The following is a 5,375-nucleotide window of genomic DNA, read 5'->3' as shown; positions in this document are numbered from 1 at the left end:
AAAAATATACGCGCAATTCGAAAAACCGAAAAACTGAACGACGGACGGTGACGACGATGTGCCTCTCTAGCGCATTCTCCAGCTCGACTGGCACAACATTCTCCGCTCTCCGGTGCCGAGACCGACAGACCTGTTTGCTTCTGCTACTTTTGATATGGTGTGCAGGGTACAATACCATTACACGTGGGCTGGCATGGTTTGCGTGTGAGATTGGGATGTCGATGATCAGGGAAAAGGGGTGCGTCGATGGAAAGGTTTGTAACAGTAACCTTAAGATCGAAATTTATTTTTAAATTATGAAGCAGGCAAATTTACTTATAAGAGAAAAGTTTTAAAAAGCATGTGTTTAACAATTTTGCGGCAAAACGCGATTCCTTATATAAATCCAACTTGTCAAACCTCGTTTTACGAATTTATTGAATGTTGCAAATCAAACACAAATTGTAATTTGAAAGGTAGTTTAGTTGATCAAACAAAAATCAAATGAATACTTGGTACCGTCATCTGGGGTGAATCGAGACGACAGTCTGAATAGGGACAACAGTTTTTAAAGCACATACACGCTTGAAATGTATGTCTGTGTCTGTTATATCCGAAACTAATAAGGCCGATGCAAATATTTAAAAAAGTTTTTGTCCCTCGGCCGAGGTCAAGAGGGGGGCAAAAAATTAAAAAAATATAAAAATTTAAATAACAAGCCATAGTCTTCACATTAAAATGAAAAAAGTGTTTTAAAATGCAGTTTACACTAGTTCAGTTGTTTTGCAATCATTAGTTTTCAAAAAATCTAAGATCTGACAAAAACAAAAATTGTATCGAAAAAAAAGATTTTGCATCGAAAATTTTCAAAAAATCTTAAGATTTTTTAATAAACCCAAACATGCTAACAATGATTTTAAACGCAGGAGAATGTATTTTAATTTGATTTCAGTTGGTTGCACTTGAATTTTCATTGAAATTTTGAAGTTTATTGTAAAAATATTTTTTTTGCCCCCTGATTTTTCGGGCCAATTTTGAAGGGGGGGACAAAAACATTTAAAAATATTTGTACCAGCCTAAAACTTGTCTAAACATTGCGCAATAACACGGCTTATTTTTTTATTCTAAATCACTTCAAAATATAGTTCTTATCAAGTCAAACAGCTGCTCTGAAGGCACCATTTGGCATGTACGGCAAATAAAGGAGGAAACCAAATGTGGACAAAGTATGGCCCGCGGGCCAAATGTGGGCAGCGGGCAGATTTTGTGTGGCCCACTGTCTTATTTTAAATATTTGAATTAGATGAACCATTTTAAGAGTGTTTTTTAATTTTATTCATTATTGTTATTGCTCGTTTTTTCCTGATTTTTTTTTTAATTTTATTTATGATAAACCATTGAGAATTAAAAAAAATACTTTTGTTAAGTTCTTAACATTTCAAAAATTGAAATTATTTTGGAAGTTTTTATTAACTTTGAATTTGTCGTTATTTTGGGAAAATACAAATGTAATGTTAGAATAGAAATTGTTAAACATATTTTGACAGGTTCTCTCTTTTCACCCATTTTCCATTCTAGATTTATTTTGGAACTTTAATCACAGAGACCACATATTTAGAATAAAAGTTTTATAAAAAAAATAAGCCAATATGCCATGAAAACACAAAATTGTATTGAATCTTATTGCAAATTGATCAGGATTGCATATCTAAAAGTAAATTGCCTAAAAAAAATCAAATTTAAATAAATGAACAAAAAATTAGGAAAACGCCTAAAATCCTCTCATGTTATAAATCGTTGGATAAGTAATTGAATGACAAAAATATTTGTAAACTTTTAAAGACCAGATCTAAGTTAGACTGATTTGCTTTATAAAAATCTAGATTTCCACACATTTTTCGGATCTTTGATGAGACTTTGGAAGACTCTTCTTTTTATTTGAACTCACTGAATAAACAGTAATTCCATTTGAAAAGAGCATAAACTGAATTTTTTTCGCAAAAACCACCAAGGGCGTAAGAGGTCTAAATATTACATACTAAAATACTTGTTTTTCTATGAAAATTCTTTTGACAGAAGTCATTTATAAGGTCGAATCATTAAAAAATCATTAAAAAACTACTTCGTATCATATAAAAAAGTGCCCAAAAAATGCAAATATATTTCAAATACTCGCTTCAAACATTTAAAAACTTTCAGTTAAGATTACATAAAAATGGTATTTCAAGGGAATAGCAGATTTTTAAGGTGAAATCAATGCTTATCTATTAATTTATGAGCTCAAACCAGTAAGATTTGTTCTGAATAAAATATTTGCCATGAAAAACATATTTTCTTTATATTTTTTTTTTTCATTTAAATGCTTTGCCATGAAAAACATATTTCGATGACTCTATGCTCTTTTATGCTAACTAGATAGAAAATAGAGCACAGAGGCATCGAATTGTTGCCAGTTTTAGTTTTTTTTAAATTTCAACTAAATTCTCAATATTATTCTTTATCACATTCGCACAAACTGATCACATTATCGTTTATCGTTTTACCGTTTCGAAGCATGGATTCATTTTACTTATTTTCTTAGCACTGTGACTAAAAAAACAATCCCTAGCTACAATAGTTCATAGGACCTTTTTTTAAAAAAAAAACTCTAGCCATTTTCTTGAAGTTGTATGTTTTTACAAGCAGCCAAGGCATTAATTGAACCTAACAATTTTTTTTACGATTATCAGAACAATTTTCGATAAATTTTAAATTTTCCGGGAATTTTATAATCTTATTTATTGGAATGGAATTCACTAAAATTCAATTTTGTCCATTGAAGCGTGCTCTGAGAGCCCAAATCTAGTATACCTTAAAGAAACTTAAGCGTTTACTGACAAGTTGTGTAAACAAAAAACAAACTAAAGAAACAGGGTAAAATAATATGAAATCAAAACAGATTTATCAAGAAAAAAATATTGTCATTGTCCAAAAAATACATTCCTTCAACAGCATTCCAACTAATCGCACCACCCCTCGCCGCGTAACACAGTGGCCAAAGCAAAACGATCTCCGGCTCTAAACACGACACCACGGTCGAGAGCCGCAGGGGCCAGGGCAAACTCGGTTCCACATTGGCATAGTCTCCGCGAGCACATACGGTCAGCATGACAACATACAACAGCCAAAACAGACCAGACGAAAGTTATGCGATCACCACTACAGACACGATTTGGTGAGCAAGTCGTCGTCGCCTACTTTGCGTGATTCCATGCTTATGTTGGTTGGAAAGCAACAGCTGTAAACGTAGAGAAGTCTTAAAGAGAAGCGTCAAGGCACTCAAATCACTCAAAGGAACGCAAGGACTCGGGAGCATCGCATATTTTCTCTTCTTAAAAAGCAAGAAGTATTGAAATCGTAGGATTGAATAAGCACACATTTGAACAATTAATTTTCAGTTATTCAGCAATTTAGGCATCTGCATGGATCGAGAAGCATTTTAGGTGTTAGTGGTGTGTTCGGCGTAAAAGGAAAGCACATTAATCGGATGTTACTTGGACTACGTAGCATTTCTCTATGTAAACGAATCGAGAGAGAAGAAGTATGCTGCGATCACACGCACACACACCCGAAGTAAGGGGCTGCCCGCAAAACATATAATTACAGTAGAGGCCGTTTCCGTCTCGAGTACTTGGCTTATTTGAGCAGAGAGAAAGATCGTTGATCACTTGGTTGTTGTTGGTCTGAGTTGGTTTGAGTTTGTGCAGTTTTCGTTCGTATTTTGTTTTGTCATGTTCGATGCAAGCGCAGCTTTTTTGTTGTGGTGTTTCTTTCGACTGAAACATGAATAAATTAATGCAGCCACGCACACTCCCACAACTTTACAGGAAAAAAAAGTAGGGACAAAAATGTAGCGAAAGGAAATCGTTCGAAAAAAAAACGTTCCGTGGGGTTCTAATTTATTCCACACAGGGTATCAACATTTGAAATAGTTTGCCCAGCACGAAAAGGTGTGCGTATAAGTAGTTTGTGTTTTGATGAGCGCGATTTGTATGCAAAGCTCGTCAAAGTGGACAGGTTAATTTCTAAAATATGTTTATGGCAAACGTGTTTTTATAATTTATAGGGCAGCTGGTCAGAATCAATAAAATTTTACGAAATAAAATCACCTGTTTCAACAATAAACATGTTCCTTATTCATGATTGATTCAGAAAAAAATAAGAAAAAATATAAAAATTGAAATAACAAGCCAAAGTTTCAACATTTTACACTAATCAGTTGTTTTGCAATCATTAATTTACAAAAAATGTAAGATTTGACGAAAACAAACATTCTAGCTTAAAAAACTGTTTGCGGTACTTTACATCAAAATTTACAAAAGCTCAAAAGATTTTTTGAATTGATTTTGATTGCACTTGAATTTCCATAAAATTTTGAAGTTTCTTGGAAGCATATTTTTTGCCCCCTGATTTTCCGGCTAACTTTTAAAGGGGGGTAACAAAAACTTTGTAAAAAGTTTGTAAACTATTTGTTTAAAATGCTTTTGCTTTGTTTCTTTGGAGGTTTCAAACATTTCACATAAAACTTGCACGGTTTGTGTGAAATTGAAAATGTGTTGTATAAAAATAACTTCAAACAATATAAAGATGAAATTTAAAACAATTTGAAGTATGATTTCAAAAGCTAAAAATGTGTGTTCTTAAAAAACTTCTTCTGGATTTTCTTTAATATGTATTTAACTTGGGTCTTTGATTGTAATAAAAAAATGTGAAAATAATAAAAATAACTTACTTGCTATGGTATTGGCTTTCCAATGACAAAGTGTTTCAACATGCATTTCACGTCTGCCCAGTTGTTTTGTAATCATTAGTTATCAAAATATCTATGTAAATATTGAAAAAAAAACTTTTTGCGATACTGTATAATGGAATTTTACATAAACTTTGAAAAAAAATTTGAACAGCTTAAGTACACAGAAAATATTTATATTTCACTTTTTATTTAAAATTTAGATTTGTATGATAATGTATGTAGTTGGTTTAGAAAAGCAAGCGTTTTACAACGTGTTTAGAATAGCTGACAGTAAACTGCTCAAGTTTTCAATGAAGTTTTATATTTTTATGAATAATTGGTTTTCCTCTTTTTGGTAACAAATGAATTCAATTTGACAAAATTGTAAAGTGAAAAACAAACTAACTGATTTGAACATGTTTTTTTTAGTTCAAACCAGGAGTTCAGATTCTACAATACAGTCTTCCCTTATACTCGGAACAGTTTACAGACCGGCCAATGTTCAAAAAATTATAGCAAATCGATAATTGAACTTAATGATTCGCTTTCACCGTCATTTGAAAGCTTTTCTTGCGATCTTTCGAATCCTGTATTAAACAACTGCAAATTTTAACTTTTATATCAA

This window comes from Culex quinquefasciatus, chromosome 2 (genome assembly GCF_015732765.1).
Source record: "Culex quinquefasciatus strain JHB chromosome 2, VPISU_Cqui_1.0_pri_paternal, whole genome shotgun sequence".
NCBI lineage: Eukaryota > Metazoa > Arthropoda > Insecta > Diptera > Culicidae > Culex > Culex quinquefasciatus.
This window is presented reverse-complemented; position numbering follows the sequence as displayed.